Source organism: Pseudopipra pipra, chromosome 3 (assembly GCF_036250125.1).
Source record: "Pseudopipra pipra isolate bDixPip1 chromosome 3, bDixPip1.hap1, whole genome shotgun sequence".
Taxonomy (NCBI): domain Eukaryota; kingdom Metazoa; phylum Chordata; class Aves; order Passeriformes; family Pipridae; genus Pseudopipra; species Pseudopipra pipra.
The window spans coordinates 29,512,206-29,529,690 of record NC_087551.1 but is presented as its reverse complement, the minus strand read 5'-3'; the positions used below and the strand labels follow the sequence as shown (position 1 = coordinate 29,529,690).

The window sequence follows — 17,485 nt, the reverse complement described above, 5'->3', positions numbered from 1 at the left end:
GAAAAGTCAGAAACACTGTCATGTAAATATTCTGAAGTAAGGTGATAATTGCTACTGCAAGGGAAGCAAAAATACTTCTAAATTACGTGCCTTTTCCCAGTTTTCCATGACACATCACTGTAGGCCTTCTAATGACCTGTTAATTTCATGCCAGGGTTTGAGCTCCTAGAAGCAAAAGTATCTCTTACAGGCTTTCTTCCCTCTGTGCATCCTGGGTGGAGTAGGGCTGGGCAGAGAGTAACAGCTGGCCCTTCACTGCAGTGCTGCATCACACTGATTTGTGATTTATGATTTGTGGGTTTTGTTATTATTCCGGTGCACTCAGATGAAACCTTGTCTTTTGTCACAAGTTTCAGTTGATAACTGGAAGCTGTTCAGCCCTTGCAAGCACACACGGCCTCTGGACACTGACAGAGTAAATCTCGGCCCCTTGGTGAGATCCTTAGTTACTACAATCAGATTCTACATGGTTAAAGCAAAGAGGAGACAAGGAATACAGCAGTGGCATATTTGCTGTTGGACAATGAATTACAGAGTAGTCTGGACTGACTTGAAGGAGCCACAGAAGTCTTCCTTCTGCCTTTCCAAAAGAGTGTTAATGCTTTTCAGTCCAGCACCTAGAGGACAGGTAATCTCTCCACAGAAACAAATCTATGACAGCACACTATAACAAACACAAAGAAAGTAAGGCTGAGTGTTCAGTCCAGAAAAAAAGACTGAGTACACACTTGGAACAAATTACCCTTTCTTTCCCAAAGGTGATCTTTGTAGGTCAAGGTTGAAATGCATTAGCAATGCAAAAGGGGATTTGGAGGTGAACAGGTGCTATCATTATCCCCTCCCTCCCCTCTGTTAGGGTGTATAGCAAACGCAGTATCAAGGGTTATCAGTCCACAACCCCTCAGAGTTAAGCCACTTGAAGAATATTCCCGCCTATTACTGGTTAAACCTTGATAATTTTGATTCAGCCTCCAGTTTTGTTCATTTTTTTTCCCACAAGGGCAACAACAAAAAAAAGGCGGAGTGTTGGGAGGGGGAGACAGATCAAGTGGATCTATAGTCATTACATTGCAAATTGAGTCAGTGGCCAGGGTAGTCCACAAAGAGGGGGAGCAGAAGCACCCTGACTAGGTTTACCAGGGACCTGTCAGCTCAGGTCCACCTGAGCAGCAGGCAGAACAGAGGCTACAGGGCAAATCTATATGTGCCATTTGCACCTCCCATTGGCAAAAATGATCAGTTGTGGCCCAACTGTAGATTTGAATAAGAAGCACTAATTCTGTGAAGACCAGCATGGGGCAGAGAGGACAGCAGCAAATAGGGACTCTGAGGCTGAGTCACATTTCTAGAGAGAACAGGACAGATACTGCCTCTGATCCAAGAGGTGATACAGATCTTTGCTGGGTTTCATGGGTTAAAATTACTTGGTTCATGATAATTTTGCTTCCTGTCTCCTAGCAGTTTGGTTTTTATTGCATCCACTCCCTCACTGAGAATTAGAAGCAGTTTCAGAGAAGGTCTGAAGCTCTTCTTTGTGCTGCTGCGATGCAGCAGCTCCTAGTAGAGCACACACAAAAAGCACTCTGTTGTGCTCCAGTGGTGATCTGTGGGCAATGCAAACTCACTATGGACACAGGGCAAGCTGTAAACAAGAAAACTGTAACCAGCCTGAAACATGGCAAGAGTAAAAGAAAGTATCTATTTCCCTTCCTTCTCACCACAAGCCCAAATTTGCCTTAGTACAACCTCTGTACACATCAAGGTCCAATAGGAAATTGATCCCCTGCATGATAATGTTTCCTTTTTCTATAGGAACAGAAAATCCCTGTAACTATTGTGTGGCATCTGCTGGACTTATTCATGGTGAACATTGTATAATAAAGTTAAGAGGTGTCAATTTATTTAACTGTGACTTTATAGACTGAGGTGATGCTTACTGTTTGGCTGCCTCTTCTCATCAAAAGAGTTTTTCTATCATATTAATCCCAAAGATGGAGCAGATAAATAAAACCTAGTCATCTAAGTATCTCCACGACATTGTCCCAAAAAGACTGGTCTAAAAAAAGTTAGTCTAAAAAAAATTAAAAATATTCTTGCTTTAAATCAATGCTCTTTGTCTCTTTTAGATAGGCAGGAGTTACCCTGTTTAAGAAGCCTTCCTTACATACATTACCACAACTGATCATTTTACATTTCCAGTTACTAATCTATCATACAGGGACTTGTTGACTGCACTGACAATTTCTTTTACTTCATTAGTTTCTTTATTGTTTTATTCAGTCATGCACTTGCTTTGTGTCCCAAAAGTATGCATATGTCCATGCAAATCAGGAAGAGACTCAGTTTCCATTTTGCTGTTTCTTGTCCTTTGCTGCCACTTAGATGCTTCCCCCACCTCAATTCTCATTATACTTAATCTTGCAGAAAGCATACATGTCTGACGTCAGACAGTCATGACATAGCATATACCTGTTTGTGTACCCCAACCCCCACATGCCCACTTTGCCAATTCTGGATGTCCATCACCAGAGGCATCACTTTACCAAGAACACCAGTCTCTGTGATAGCAGACACTGAAGTGGGTGCCTACTGCCCCTCCACATCTCTCACTCCCTTCCCATCTCTAGCAGTTCCTACGCCTTCTGTTTCTTTATATGACATTTTCCAAGGTCCCCACTCATTATCCTGTGGTTTCATAGGGAGCAGAGTTGATCTGTTCAGAAAAGTTCTTCCTTAGCTTTGAAGGATTTACAAATTCCTCCAGAAAGCTGAAATCACTTTCACAGCTTTATTCCTCAGTTCTTCCTGTATTAGAAATCAAATTACTACCCTTTATTTTAAACATCTTTCCATCACTGTTTTAAAACTACCAGGAAAAAAATCCTGTAGACACTTAAAAAATAAATATTCTTTTTGATGTGCCTTTTCACATGAAGAGAAGCAGAAACCAAAATGTGATCCATTTCTCCACATGAACAATCTTTTCTCAGCTAACATGAAAAGGGAGATAAAGTTATACCTTTCTCCAATGCTTTAAGATGCATGACTGAGGGTTTTTTTACCATTAGAGGTAACTGACTATAAAATGTTTTGGGTACATATCTATATATGGTTTATATTATAACTATACAGTTTATATATATATATATATAAAAAACCCTCGTACTTACCTTTGAGAAGTAACATTTATCCTAGGTTCAGTAAAATAGTCTCAGACAGGCACTTAGACCTTCTTGCTATGCCATGCATCCTTTTTTCAAAAGAAGATAGAATCAGAAAAAATCCCGGTTGATCTCTAGCAAACCAAAATGCAGACAAGATTGTTTGTCAGATGCAGCCTGATTCAATGAAGTCCGATCGTGCGAATCCCTGAGACTCCTTGTTCAGTAGTATCCAAAGCACAAAAAAGAGAAAGAAAGAAAAAAAAAAAAAAGAAAAAGAAAAAGAAAGAACAAAAAAGTGAATAACTTGTTCTTTTCCTGTCTGGTTTAAAAAACCCAGTCTTGGAGGACTAAGCAGCCTGCAGGCTTTTCAAGCATTCTGATCCTAGTGCATCCCAAGGTAACACATGCATTTTGGTATTGCAAGTCTTCAATTTCATACTAGCAAGCCCAGCTTCTGTGTATGTGCGTGTGTGTGTTGAGGTGGGGGGCCGAGTTGTACCGTGGGGGGAAGAGAGACTGGGAGACACACACACACACAGTCACGCAGAGATGGAAAAAGGAAAAACAGCAAAGTGGAGTGATCTCACAAAGTGCTCTAGATGGCAGAGCCTGCACGGCTTGTAAGACAAGCAATGTGCACACACCAAAAAAAAAAAAAAAAAAAAAGGGGAGAAAAAAAAAAGAGAGAGAGTGAAAAACCCGAGAGAACTAGCAGGCAGCTTCAGGAATTTCTTCTTACCTCTTCTGACGATGCAACATACAGCAAGTGCTTTGTGCTGCATAGGAATCCGTGCAGGCACGACTCAGTCAGACCCCTTACTTCTGAAATAAACAAATATGTAGCATAGGAAAGGGGAGAAAACCAGAAACCAGAGGCACAAGGATACAAAAAGAAGCTAAGAGTAAGATTGTCAGAGAGGAGGCTTGAATGGGCGGGAGGCGAATAGTTGGTACAGAAAGAGGCATCCAAACTCCTGGTCCTAATACAGATTGGCTCTGTAATTATGTGACAAAGCACTGCCCTCTAAGCCATTGCGTAATAATAGAAACCTAAGCTGTGTAGACACAGCCTGACATGCTAAATCCGCAGGAGCTACACTCAACATTTGTCAGTAGAAAGCGTGTCAGTTCTCTGGGGGCGGAGGAAGCTGAGGGAAAAGGGAAGGGGAGAGAAATTCTACTGCAAAGTGCAAGAGCTGCAGCTGCAAAGAGCTCTCAGGTGTGCCGATGCCTGAAATGTTATAGTGGAAGTCACATATTATCTGTATCTATGTAGGGAGAGAGAGACAAATACAATATGAGGTGCTCAGGAACGTGGTTTAGTGGTGGATTTGGCAGCACTAAGTTAACAGTTGGACTTGATGATCTTAAAGGTCTTTTCTGACCTAAACAATTCTCTAATTCTAATAACACTGCCAGCTCCATTCTTGCTATTCAATACTAGAAATTTTCCCTTGCTATATTTTAGCAACTTGAATGACAAAAAGAGGAACGGGTTGTCCGTGTAAAATATTATTTCTAGTGCTGGTGGTGAGGAGTAGTTCTTCCTTTGTACTGAACAGCACTGGAATGTCTAAATAAAACTTGAATTGAGATAAAGGAACTCAGGAGGATTGATCAGCTTTTCCCATTTACCGGTGGGTTCCACTCTCCAGTCCTCCAGACACAGAGACATACATTTTCTTCTACCTCTCCTGGTTGAAGAGGCTTCTAGACAGAGCCAGGAAAAAGACGAGTGCTGACTAAACAAGAGGAGATAAAAACCCAGCTCACCGAAATTGCCACTCACCAGTATCAATTCAACAACAGACAAAATATTTAATGATGCACATGGAAGGAATAAAAAAATCCAACAAAACCCAAGACAGTAGTACAATTTTTCAGTGGAAATTTACCTGGAAACTGTGGCCCTGAGTCATACCTGTGGTCCATCTAATCCAGTATGCTGCCTCTAGACAGAGATGAGCACTACACACCTCTGAGGAATTTGAATGAATTTGTGCTGCCAGGGCTAGACAGAGAGGGCTAACCTGTTTGTGGGCAAAGCTTCTCCTTAATCCCTGTTCTTTAAAGATTAGTTAATGCACGAGCATGAGCAGTGGAACAGTCTGCTTCTGCACATCCAGATTAAACATGTAAGGTCTGATTCTGAGGTTCTTTGTAGTTAGCATAAAGTACAGCTCTTTTTTAGGCACCCTAGAGTTAAAGACTAAAATCTTCTGATGCTTTGTAAACATCCCAGTGTGAAAAAAAGGGCAAGAGTTCAGAAAGAGCTATAGTATTTCAGTCTGAAGGGTGAGAAGTATATTTTTATAGCCTCATCTAGGCTAATTACTCTCCTCGTTTACTCCTTACTCTTGGTGGAAATATTAAATACGTTTCGAGAGGCCATCCAGTGAAGGTAGAAGAACCAGGTCACCCAAATATTATGCAGATAACAAATTTGACTCCTAGAAAGTAAAACAAGACTTAATTGAAAACTTTGAAGATACTTTTGAGAATGGCTGCATAGAGCAAGAAATACTTTTTTTTTGAGGGGCAGATTCTGCTGCAAACTTCAAATCCCTTACTGTAACCTGTCTCACTCCTTTGACCTACGCCTGCTGCATTCCCGGTGGCTCTATCTATATATCCCTGAGGTTGAAGACTGCAGATGTCGCACATATGGGAGATAGACTGTGGTTAAACAGAGGAGAAAGTATTGCAGAGGGAGCAGTTGCCCATTTTGCAGCCTTGGCTTTATATGGAACAGTGCTGAAGGGCTCTTCTTGGAAGGAAGGCTAAGAGTTACCACAGTCAGTAATCTCACTAGGCACTGAAATAAATGGCCTGAACAAAGGTAGATTTGAGAACCTGAAAGCTGACAAACTAGGTATTAAATTTTTAAAACCTACTTTATTTTAGATTACTGAAATGTGAATTTAGGAAGCTAACTTTAAACATAACTCCTGGGAATCCTGGGCCAAGCATGTTGGTAAGAAAACCAAATCAAAGCTCTAATCTTGTCAATGCCTTACAAAATAAATGTCAGTGCATTGCAGACAGAGAAGACTTCTCTTAATGACATCAAGAATTAATAAGAGACTCTGAGACTAGTGTTTCAGAGTTTGATTTGAAAGGAAAATATTGCTTGCAATGATAGAAATCAATGTACTCCACCAGTGCACTCCAAAAATCTTCCAAAAATCTTTTACCAGTTACAGTTTTTACAGTGAAAATTACCAGTGAATAATAAAAGATGATACAATCCCGGGGAAAAAAATCACCCAAAGAAAGGTTTACATGAGGCTATGGTGTGGTGGCTCCCCACTGTGCGAGGGCAGTGTGCTTTCTAGCTTTGTGATGCCCTTTGGAATTTAATGAGAGGTCTCTGCCATTTACCTCTTAGCTTCTCCTCTTCACCAACCACCACTGACATATATATTCCTTTGCTCCAAAGTAAAGAGCTTCTCAGTGAATCAACCTCTTTCTTACTTGGACCTCCTAGCAGGCTACCACATACACTCATCTCTTTTGCTCAGGTGTCCCTTCTCTCTAATACTGCTTTAGTTCACAGTCAGCCAACAAGGTTGCTTCTAAATCTGCTCTTATTTCCACCTCCACAGGATTCCCATCACCACCCAAAGAGCCACAGAAGAACTCTCATTCTGCTTAGGTAGTGATCATCTCTCAGGCCCACAACACTCACCCCTTGAAAGGACTGTCGAGGTTCAATTTCCCATTCCTGACTTAGACCTAGAAATTTCATGAGAGATCAGGAATACAGATGACTAACTCTATGCTCTGTGAACCTTACTGAGCAGCTGAAGCTTTCAAGGGATGCAGCTATTCCCATTCCCCAACAGAATGCATAATTTCTATATGAAGACAACTCATAAAGAACTTAAAACCACATTCACGCAAGTTCCCTTGTACAGTGGAAACCACCCAAAAGACCTAGCTTGACACAGAAACTACATAATGAGGATGCTCTCCTTTGACATACAGTGCCAGGTACAACACCAAAGCTAAGAAAAGTTTGAACTAGGATAGCAGAGCAAGACAAAAATAAAATTGAGATGTTTTTGTGACTTCTGGGACAACTTTACCTACCACAAACATAATTCTCCTTTCTTAAGCCTAGCAGACAACATATTGAAGTCTTTGGCCATCTGACTGACAATACAATTTAGCATGTACACATAGACATTGGTAATTCCCATTTCCTGTCCATTCCCTTCCAAACTGAAGCAGTCAGCACTGGTCCACATGACTGTTTAATCAATGGCTGCCAATCAATTACACTAATTGAAAGACAATTAAAAAAACTTTGGCCTGTGGCCCTACTGATGAAAACAGTTACCAGGAGCTGAACCCATCAGCTTTGAAATATTGGAGATTTGAGGAAAGACTGTATATGTCTTGGGTGCTGTACAGCTCAGCTCTTTACAAATCGTTGAATGTCTGTTTATACATGTATACACTGGTATAAAATCTCCTTCTCACATCCTCCACCCACACATCCCTCTGCTTTTAAAAGCAGCTCCAGCCAACAGATAAACTGAATGTACTTTCTTTCAGTTTCTTGCATCTTAGCATGGGGAAAACTTAATCCCAAATTTCCAGACCAGGTGTTGTTTCACAGTGCAGTGGAAGAATAAGGGTTCATGAGGCTATTCATGAGACAAAGGCATCACAGAAGGTCCCTTTTGCAATACACTGTTATAAAAAGCATAGACCAATATCCCATAGGAAATACAAAGATGAACTTCATTAAAATGCTTCATCAACTCCCTTGTCTGTTTTGCAGATGAATGCAGAAGGGTTTCCAAATACCAGGAAAAAGTTTTTTCGGGTCATAGAATAAATTATGCATTCATAATCTACTCCATTCTAAGCATTCATCTCATCTGGGATAACCAGGATACTTAAGTAACCTTAAGAGGATCCACTCTAAGTTTGTAGATGCTCTGAAAGAAGGTCATCATAATATTTTTATCCCAGAGATATTATACTTTCCAGGTGCTCACTTTACAAGCAGAAAGATCCTTGTACTTCTGTTTTGCATAATCACATGTCCAGCTCAGTGAATGAAATTTAATGCCCTTTGATTGATAGGTTAAGACCAGAAGGGATAACTATGTCCATCTCATTTGACCTTCCACATAACCTCAGTTATAGAAATCCTGTCTGTGTCTTCTGCGTCTATCATCATAGTATTGGGTGATACAAAAAGTATCTTTTATAAGATTATTTTAAAATGATTGATTTAAAAATTTGAAGTGATGGAGCATTCATTCCTCACTCTCTTTATAAATCTATCCAATATTTAATTGCTGCCATTGTCAAAAAATGTCCACACCTCATTTTGTTACTCAGAATATACTCAGGGTATGTTATCAAAACCCTAAAGTGATAATTATTAGCTATAGCTGGGTATCTCCTGATCAGAAAACTTAGAATGAGGAATAGCAGAAGTTTCTCCCAGCTAAGTGGATTGATTCCACTGGGGGACAATGACTTCTATTTGAGCCCAGTGCAATCTATTTACTCAGCAAACAAGCAAACAAACAAACAAACAAGCAAACTTCTTGTTTAGTGGCCATCTGTTTCAGCATAGCATTCATCAGAATAAAGAGACTGCCTTAGGAATGCTTTCCCAATTCTCTTAATTTGATGAAGAGTACAGCACTAGCTTTCACAGCACACCTGGAGGCAGCAGTACTCTGTCACCTGCCCATCAGTTAGCAGGACCTCATCCTGGTGGGTTTGCAACTTCTGGCATTGATTCACTCTGTCCACAGAACGTTCCCAGCCACCAGCAAAATCCAGAGGGACAGCAGATGCTCAGTACAATGAAGGCATGGCACAAGAGAAATGTGAATAAGAGTCTTCATTCTGTATTTTGACCTTTGTCACACAGAATAAGGGTTGTAAATGTTTTTCACTATTGAAAGAGGATATGTGCTCTTGTCATGCAGCAGGAGGTCCCTGGTTGAAGAGGATGCCGTTAGGCTGTGACCCTCTGTTGCAATTCCACAGGCAATAGAAGCAATGTAAAGGAGGTCAGGCTGTCCACTGCCCTGGCTGGGGCTTGCTGCAGTGACTCCCCTGCCAATCCCTCATTTGCACTAGCTGAGTCATTTGTCTGCATGCCCTGTTACATGCTGCAGATCTTGGTTTGTTTCCTAATTGTCACTTAAAAAATTGTTTGGAGGAAGAGAAGGTTGTTTGTCATTTTCCAACCTCTAAGGAGGGAGGAATCATGAGAGGCTGGGGACAGGTAACCCTCATACATGGTTTGTTAGCCAGGGATAATGTTGTGAAACCAGTCTTATGCTAATCATGTGAGAAGACAGGTAGTCTAGCATATAATGAACAAGAGTTATCTCTAGGACAAGGTCAGCTGCTTAAGCTGTTTAGGAATCATTCTGGTCCTTTCAAAATTGCATGTCTCAACCATGGAATGGAATGGTTACAATTTTGTATCTAAATTAATAGAAGTACATGGCAGAGGTGAGAATCTTTTGGTCAAACTCTTGTTTTGTATCAAAACTACAGCCATCACCAGAAGGTTAGTATATGCTAACAGTTATAGTATGGAGGTGTGAAAGGAACGCATTCATCAATAACCTCAATAATCTACATTGTAAACTGTGGGAAGAGAGGACCATTCTTCCCACTGAGAAAGCACTTAGTTTCTGTGGTCACAATTATTTGCAAGCTATTAGGCTTGCCAAGTGTCGTGGTTTGAGATCCCTAAAATCCAATTCCTGAGTCCAAGCCCCCCTCCCACATCTCACCTCAATGCGAGATGGGTTTTCCAGACACAACACAAGGCTCAATATGGGGGGAAGGGAATTATATTACAATCACTACACAAATAAATATTATAATACATTATATATACCATCTTAACTCTCTCTCCTATGATAAAGCAGTATTTACAATGGATCAGATCTCTTCTCCCTCCAGTAAAAGCCTGGAAGGGAAAAGGAAAGATCCTTTCCACTCTCAGGGCAGCAGTGTCTCTCTTCTTCCATGCAGCAGCTGTAACTGGATTGTTGTAGCTGGATCTCTTTCCAATACACACAAGGGGGTCTCCTCTCACCCCTCTCTCCCATGGACTGCAATAGCAGGGACAAGCTCGCCTCACCACGTCATATCACGAAGCGCAGGGGGTCTTTGTGAGAGTCCCTTTCCTCAGGGGGTTTACCTCTGAGTCAGAACATCTTGGGCAGCTTTCAGTTGAAAGTCTTTGCCTCAAGAGTTCTATCAGAGCTCCTGTGCTCTGTCTCAAACTACCAGCCTGGCAGCAGCAGCGGGGGGGCCAAGGTCAGCCCCTCCGCATTCCATCTGGACGTCCTGGTCCAGCTTCCAGGACGTCTGAGCTTCTTAGCTCCTCTCTCTCTCTGCTGCATGTTGCATTTTAGGACTTCCATCCAGTAGGAGTCCACCCCCTCCATTTAGGAGGGATCTCAAAAGGGTTTTGGGGGGTTTGGTTCAGTTCTTGCCCCAAAACTCTGTCTCTGTACAGCTTAGTTCTGCTCTGTTGCTGGCTCTCTCTCTCTCTCCTTGCAGGAGTTCTCTCTGCGTTGCTGCATGCCATCTCTGCTGCTTCTTCTTATCTATTGGCTTTCAGTCATAGCCTCTACTCACTGCTGTCTCTGCCGCCATTCCTTCTGCTGCTCACAGTGGAGAAACTTCCTCCAGCTCTTAACTACAGTACCTGGCCCAGTTTAACACTGTTCCAAGTTCCTGCAGCCCCCCAGCCTGGGGCTGGGGGGGGGCCTAGCCCCCAACGGGGCTTCTGCCCCTTCTCCTCGTGGCTTCAGAACATGGCCACTCTCTCCTCCAACTACAACATCATCCTTCTTTTCTGGTCTGGTTGTGGCATGTCTAAATTTTGCATGAGCGCTGATTGGATCAACCCCAAGGGACACCACCCCCTTGGGGGTTACCATTTTTTTTAACTCCAGGGGGAAAAAACACCTTTTTTTCCCCACCACAACAAGTATGGGAACAGGCACTTAAAAGGAACAACCCCAGATCTCTGAAAGGAGTTAAGTTTGTATCACAGGCATCGCAGTACACAGAGCAAAAAAAAATAATACAAGGTGATATTTTTGTTAGTGAAGCATAAGAATGATGCAAAAAGTGGGTTTTGTCTTCCTAAAACAAATTTTACATTACTTCAACAAAATAATTTTGGTGGAAAAGAAAAAAAGTAGCAATAATGCATGTAGAAAACCCACAAACTAGGCAGCATGAACTTGGGATCTGACTTGGAACCTGAGTATTATGGGAAAGTTTGATGCAAAAAGGAATAGGAAAGAGGTGTGAAAACCTCAGAGGCAATGCCACCCCTTAGAAGGCAGGGTATGATCTCTGCCTGCTATGCTGGGGTCAGCTTGGTGTAAAGATGGGCTCCTTACTGCTCCCTCTCCCTGAACCTCATGCTGATTAAAGTGGGTGCTTGTAGAAAGGCAGGACTGACAGCTCCTTCCTGGCACTTGTCTGAGACCTAGGAAGCCTGTGTAGGATGTGCATGAGTGTTCCTATTTGATTCCATCACAGGAAAAGAAGAGAGGAGAAAATTAACTCATATCTTCTTAATACTTGATCCACATCTTCTTCCTTATTTACTTCTTAATGTTATGAGAAATCAAAGAGAGAATGGTAGCTATCTTAAAAAACATCAGTAAATGCAAGATCTAAATCAAAGTACATAAATTTAAGCTGCGATCAGAGAGAGGCACAACAAGAACTACTTGGCTGTAAGGACAACAGGGGACATAGAGTAATTTCTGACATTTTGGGTTTTCTCAAGCATAGAGAGAAGATAAGTTTGCATTTTAAGAAAAACCTCAATACAGAGTATTTTGACATGGTTTTCACTGTTCTCTGTGCTCTCAGCTTCCAAAGGGAAGTGAGATCTGTGGTTCTTCAGTCAGACCTTGCATATCTAAGGCATCTCAGAGTGTCTTCACTCTGGTGCTATTCTGCTCAGAGACACTGCAGCAGACAGAGTATGTAAGCAATAAGCATATGTGGAGGAAATCTTTTCTCATTTATTAAAAACTTAATCATCTATTGCAAGGTGTGTGTATTCCAGCTCAATATTTTAACACCCAATGTAAAAACTTTGGGAATTCAATTTTTACAATAGGTTTTCTCCATAGAGGTTGGACAATCTTTGCATGAGCTGCCACTTCTCTTCCCCAGCCTCCTCAATCTCTCATATTCACAGAAATAACACATGGAAGACAGTCTGTATGTCCTAGAGCATCATAGTAAGATGGACTGCATTTCTGTATTTCCTTATAAAATGTTAAATATTCATAGCTATGTCAAATGAAGTGAGTTTCTTCTGCTACTATTCTTTTCACCTCTTTGGGTCCTCTTCAGATGTTACCTGTCTTGTCATTATGTGATCTACCTCAAGAGACCTCACCTTTATCTAATAGTGTTCAATGCAAGCTCAGTTTCAGATCAGAATAAAGGAAAACCACAATTTTCAGTAGGACTTGGATACTGATCAACTGCTGTGTCTTTATCACAGCTGTGTTATAGGAGAGACAGAAAATGCCTTTGTGGTTACAGGCATAACAAAGACATACAATAAGGCTTGGAAGTTGGTGCACAACAGAGGGAATAAATACTGCATAGAAGTTAAAAGGAAATTATTCTAAAAGCTACAGAAATCTCTAAGAAATCAGGCATATAAACGTACAAACTAGAATGAGCAATTCTTGCTTTCTTTTTGACAGCTGCCCCTTCTTCTATACATAAGATTGAATGTGAGGCCACCAGAGCAGAAGCCTGAAATATTTCCATGTTGTACCTGGAAATCACTCTCTGTAATTGGGCATAAAATGGAATATTTAGAACACATTGACAATTACTGTATAGCTAGATGAAAAACTGTGGAATGATTTTTTTCACAATAATTAGGTAGCTGAAAATATTAAACGTAGAGGATACTGGTAGAAAAGGTACAGCTGAGCATTATAGGATGTAATTTAGTCAAGTATAAAAGCCTTCATAAGTGTAAGAAAAGGTGAAATTATATTAATAGACGTACATACATACATAGGAATGCATACAAGTTCTGTGACAGCTGGATAGCTGCCTCAGAGACTTTGGGGCCCTTCAAAGGCTATGGTCCACTACACACGACCAGCTACATTAAAAGTGGAATCTTAGTTGCCTACAGAGCTTTTAAACCAGATAAGGTTTCAGAGAGATGAATTAATGTGTGCTGATGTACAGAATTGGGCCCTTTGATCATAATTTAGGTCTAAACAGCCTACCCAGCAGCAGAGCCTTCAGAACTGTGGATGTCTGATGACCTAACATCCCACAAAGGGCCTTCTCTGGTCAGCCCTGGAGTGTCCATTAAGTTAACAGATATCTCTGTCTTCACACTTTGTACTGCTGTAACTTAATTGGAAGTTGCTTTTCCTGCCTAGACCTAGCTACAGAAACACACCTACTGCAAAGCTGACACTGTTCTGCTTTATAAACAAAGACAAGGGTTGAATGCATTCCAAAGCGTCTCTGTTTCTCGCATATGTTCCCATGTTACAGCAGTGTAGGAGAAGATGGTGTTGCAGGAAGGCAAGGGTACAAATGCCCCTGTGTGTTTACTCCTTCCATGCTGCCCAACTGCTTTGCAACCCATCCTAAGGCTTTAATTTCTGGTTTGCAGTAGAGGAAAAGAGGGAAATAGAAGTACTGACAGGTCTCCCAGCAAAGGTTCTGGGAAAAGACAGGGAACTTGTCGGTCATGAATGAATATTAGGGGGAAAAGAAGATGAAGTGATAGAGCCAAACTAATCAAATGTGGAGAGAGAAGAGGCACCAAAAGTACACTCATGAAACAGAAAGGTGGAGCATAAAAGGGAACATCACAAAGGGTTTTGAGACTTACATGTGTATAAGAACAGAGAATTTGAGTGAAAACAAGGGAGTGTAGAGCAGAGGAGAAAATAAAGGTAAGAAAAAAAGATGTGGGAACTCAAAAAGGGAATTGATGAGGGAGCCACAGGGGGCAGAAGACATTTATGGCCTTCTTCTCCCTTACTGTTCCGGGCAGCAACTAAAATATGGGCTGATGAATTTATCATCACCAGCCAAGACAAACAATTTTGTGGGACATCAGTCAACTGTGCAAATTTTTTTTTAATGCTTTCACAGCATCTTGTACTAGTGTGTTAACCCTGAGTGCTGTGAACCTGAGGTGGATGCTACTAAACAAACATAACAAAAACTCCCTTATTCACACCAGCTAACTAGAGATACTCACTACAGCTGTAAAAGCTGTGAAACTGAAATGTTAATTTCTTTCATGCCAAAGGTTTCAAAACAAACAGACTCTTTAGTTAGAAGGTTGTATTTTATAGAAACCAGAACAATTTCTCCTACAATAATAATAAAAGCAAAATCTTCCCTTGGTAATAAACTGTAATGTTTACTGAATGTATGATGAGAATGCATTTGGGGAAGCCTGATGTGCAATCAAACACCTAATTATTTCTGTTCTCACATGATATGTGTAAGTGCTTTTCTCTAATATATGCAGGCAGAAGGGGTATTTATATAAGTATATATATATGTTCCAATTTTGGTAAAGCATTCCTTTTGATCAAACACAGCATTGCTTAGAGAGAGGACAGAGGAGCAAAAACAGAGGCAGATGTTAAAGAGCAGTAAGGCAGCATTCAATGGTGGGATCCAGGGCACAGCCCTCCCCTCCCTGTTCCAGTGTTTGTGTGGGAGCTCAGTGGTGGCTTCAGGTCCAGCTCCTGTCACTGGCTGCACAACAGTATGATGCACAAGAAGACACCAGAAAGCAGCTGTGTCACTCTCAATTAATTTTTCTGTCTGGGAACAAGGTCTGTTCATTTAAACAAGGAACATGGCTCAGCCACAGACAGTATCCAAAAACATATCAGCCAGGGAAAAAACAGTGAGACCTACACCATGACTTGGCACAAAATCCAGTCACAGAACATGAAACTCACTCTCACTTTAAATAATTAACTAAGACTTCCCCTCAATTCTTGGACTGCCCAGTTACTTATGATTGGAAATGGAACTGGTGCCAGTATTTACCTTTATACACCCACATAACATCTGGAGTTTTGCTGAGACAGGCCAAGAGTGAAATTATGTGATAAAAAGCACCCTTATGCCTGGATAAAAGGGACACACACAAAGATTATGAGTTAGGGATCTGTCATGGCTGCCAGTAACAGCCAGACACCAAACCTGCTCTGGCCAGGCAAAAGAGCTCACTAACCACTTATCTGCACTGTCAGGAATGCTAATGTGCATGGAACTTTGATCTGAGTTGTCAAACCATTGACATTTCATGGACCAAAGTCCTTCAAATCACACAGAAATGTACTTCGTCTTCCTTGGTGGATTTTGGATCAGACCTTACTGAACACATAAAGTTGGCCATTTACTTTGATGTTTGATAAATTTCCTTGTCTTTGAGGTGTGTATTTTAATAATTTAGCCAAATAGGCTCATGTACTGCCGAGTATGCTCTTTTTATGTAGCAGGAAATCACTCCTAGTGCTGGGAACCAACCCATTTGCTGTGAACCTCATCTGCTCTCACTCACAGTATAGCTTTCCTTAGGTGCAGTAAAAGGGCTGAGACAGTTAAGTACAAAGCTAAGCCAAGCAGAGACACAAGGTGTTTTCCAAAAAAAGAAACAGCTGCACTCTCCACCTCTTCTCAATTTATTCATTTAAAATGAGTTTGTATCTTTTTCCTTCTGAATGCTGTAGAGGTTTGAGCTCCTCTCAAACGTACTTAAGCTGTCAGAACCCAAAGTTTCACTGAAAATTCAAAATAGTCTTATTTTTGTCCAAAAGAGAGTTTCATATTGCAAACAGACCTCTCCTAAAAATATATCTACTGATTTTCATATGAAAGCTATCAGTTTGGTATACTGTTTTTTGAAGATGTATTAAGTCACAAGGTGTCTAAAAGTAAAACTGTGAAAATTAAATTGACTACATTAAATTTCATTTAAATGTTCAGTTGCCAATCTAGTTCAGTGTTATATCTAAAAGGCTAAATAAAGCCTCATAGTAGTACTGAAAACAAAGTCAAGATCCCAAGTGTACTGAAGTCCACCTGAAATGCATGGCATCTGTGCCATATTTCCAGTCGAGTACTTGTACACACAAACTGCTATCTTTGATGGCAGAAAAGACACCTAATTGTGAAAAATATTTAAGAAACCTGGAAGTTCAAGTGTTTATTAACTAGGTTCAGAGTGTGAATGAGAGAAGTTCCTTTGGCGGGAAGTAATTAAACTGAAATTGAGGTCAAAGACAATCTGTAGAAACAGCATTTGTTAGGCATTGTCAAGCAAGTGGGGTGAAAATACTTCAAAAAGACCAATAAACATATAATGATTAAGATTCAAGCTTATCCTTTCTGCTATTAATTTCAGCTACAGCCTGAGTTCCTGATCAGGAGAAACATCACTAATGCAAGGCTGTGAATGCATGTAGATCTGGCCACTTTTTTGTGCTCTCTAGAGTATGACTGAGGTTTCAGAGATCTGTGACAGGAGTGGATTTGAGAAGGCTTGATTTTTATAGAAAAAAAGGTACAATACATATGCAACCTTTAAAAACTTTACCTAGTCCTCCCCCATGTTACTCTGCACCAGCTCTCTGCACATCATGCAACTTCTGCAGTAATGGCATTATTTCATAAAACTGTTGTTATAGGTATCTTCCAGAAGAGCAGGTGATTTGGAGGCATATAAGACTGAGTCTGAATTTACTGTTTATATTAGAGAAGATTGTCCCAAAAGGAAGATACTTTCAGCTGAAGGTTGGATGTCCAGGTTGCAGAGTCCAGTTGTCAGATTCAGGAGGTTGCTGCAAGTCAAAATTTCCTCAAGAACCTGACACAAGGTATTTATCAAAGGCAAAGGAATGCACATCACTCTTGAAATGTACAGCTCAGAGGGAATTTGCCAATGTGCAATTGTTTCTTGAACAGCTCTGGTCAATTTTATAATGAGAATTACAATTATTTTTACAAATTCTGTATGTGGAGGATCTAGAATTTATTTGAAAAGTATTTTCCCTCAGGAAAAAAAATGTTTCCATTCTTCATTGTTTAAGAAGCAAAGAATGTCATAGTTAAAGCCTGTTCTCATGACATTTTCTGAGACTGTAGAGTTTAGTAGGATCTAGGGAATATATTTTGTTAGACCTTATATTAAAGTTTTGTTGTCATTCCCGATATACCTCTATTACATTGATAGAAAAATATGTTCTCTCTCTATTGCCATGTGCTATGCA

General features: G+C 40.7%; 1 protein-coding gene across 3 annotated transcripts in view; it reads right to left on the bottom strand.

Annotated features, from left to right (window-relative positions):
* LRFN2 (leucine rich repeat and fibronectin type III domain containing 2) overlaps positions 1–4,216 on the bottom strand; it is a 157,549-nt gene extending 153,333 nt beyond the window's left edge. For 2 of the 3 annotated variants that reach the window (XM_064648450.1, XM_064648452.1), the window contains exons 1-2: positions 3,904–4,216; positions 3,171–3,378 (exon numbers count right to left, since the gene is read on the bottom strand). The gene's annotated coding sequence lies outside the window, so the exon portion shown is untranslated. Of the gene's footprint in view, positions 1–3,170; positions 3,751–3,903 lie in introns of those variants that run through there. The other variant, XM_064648451.1, reaches the window with a different exon arrangement.
* Positions 4,217–17,485: the final 13,269 nt, after the last annotated feature.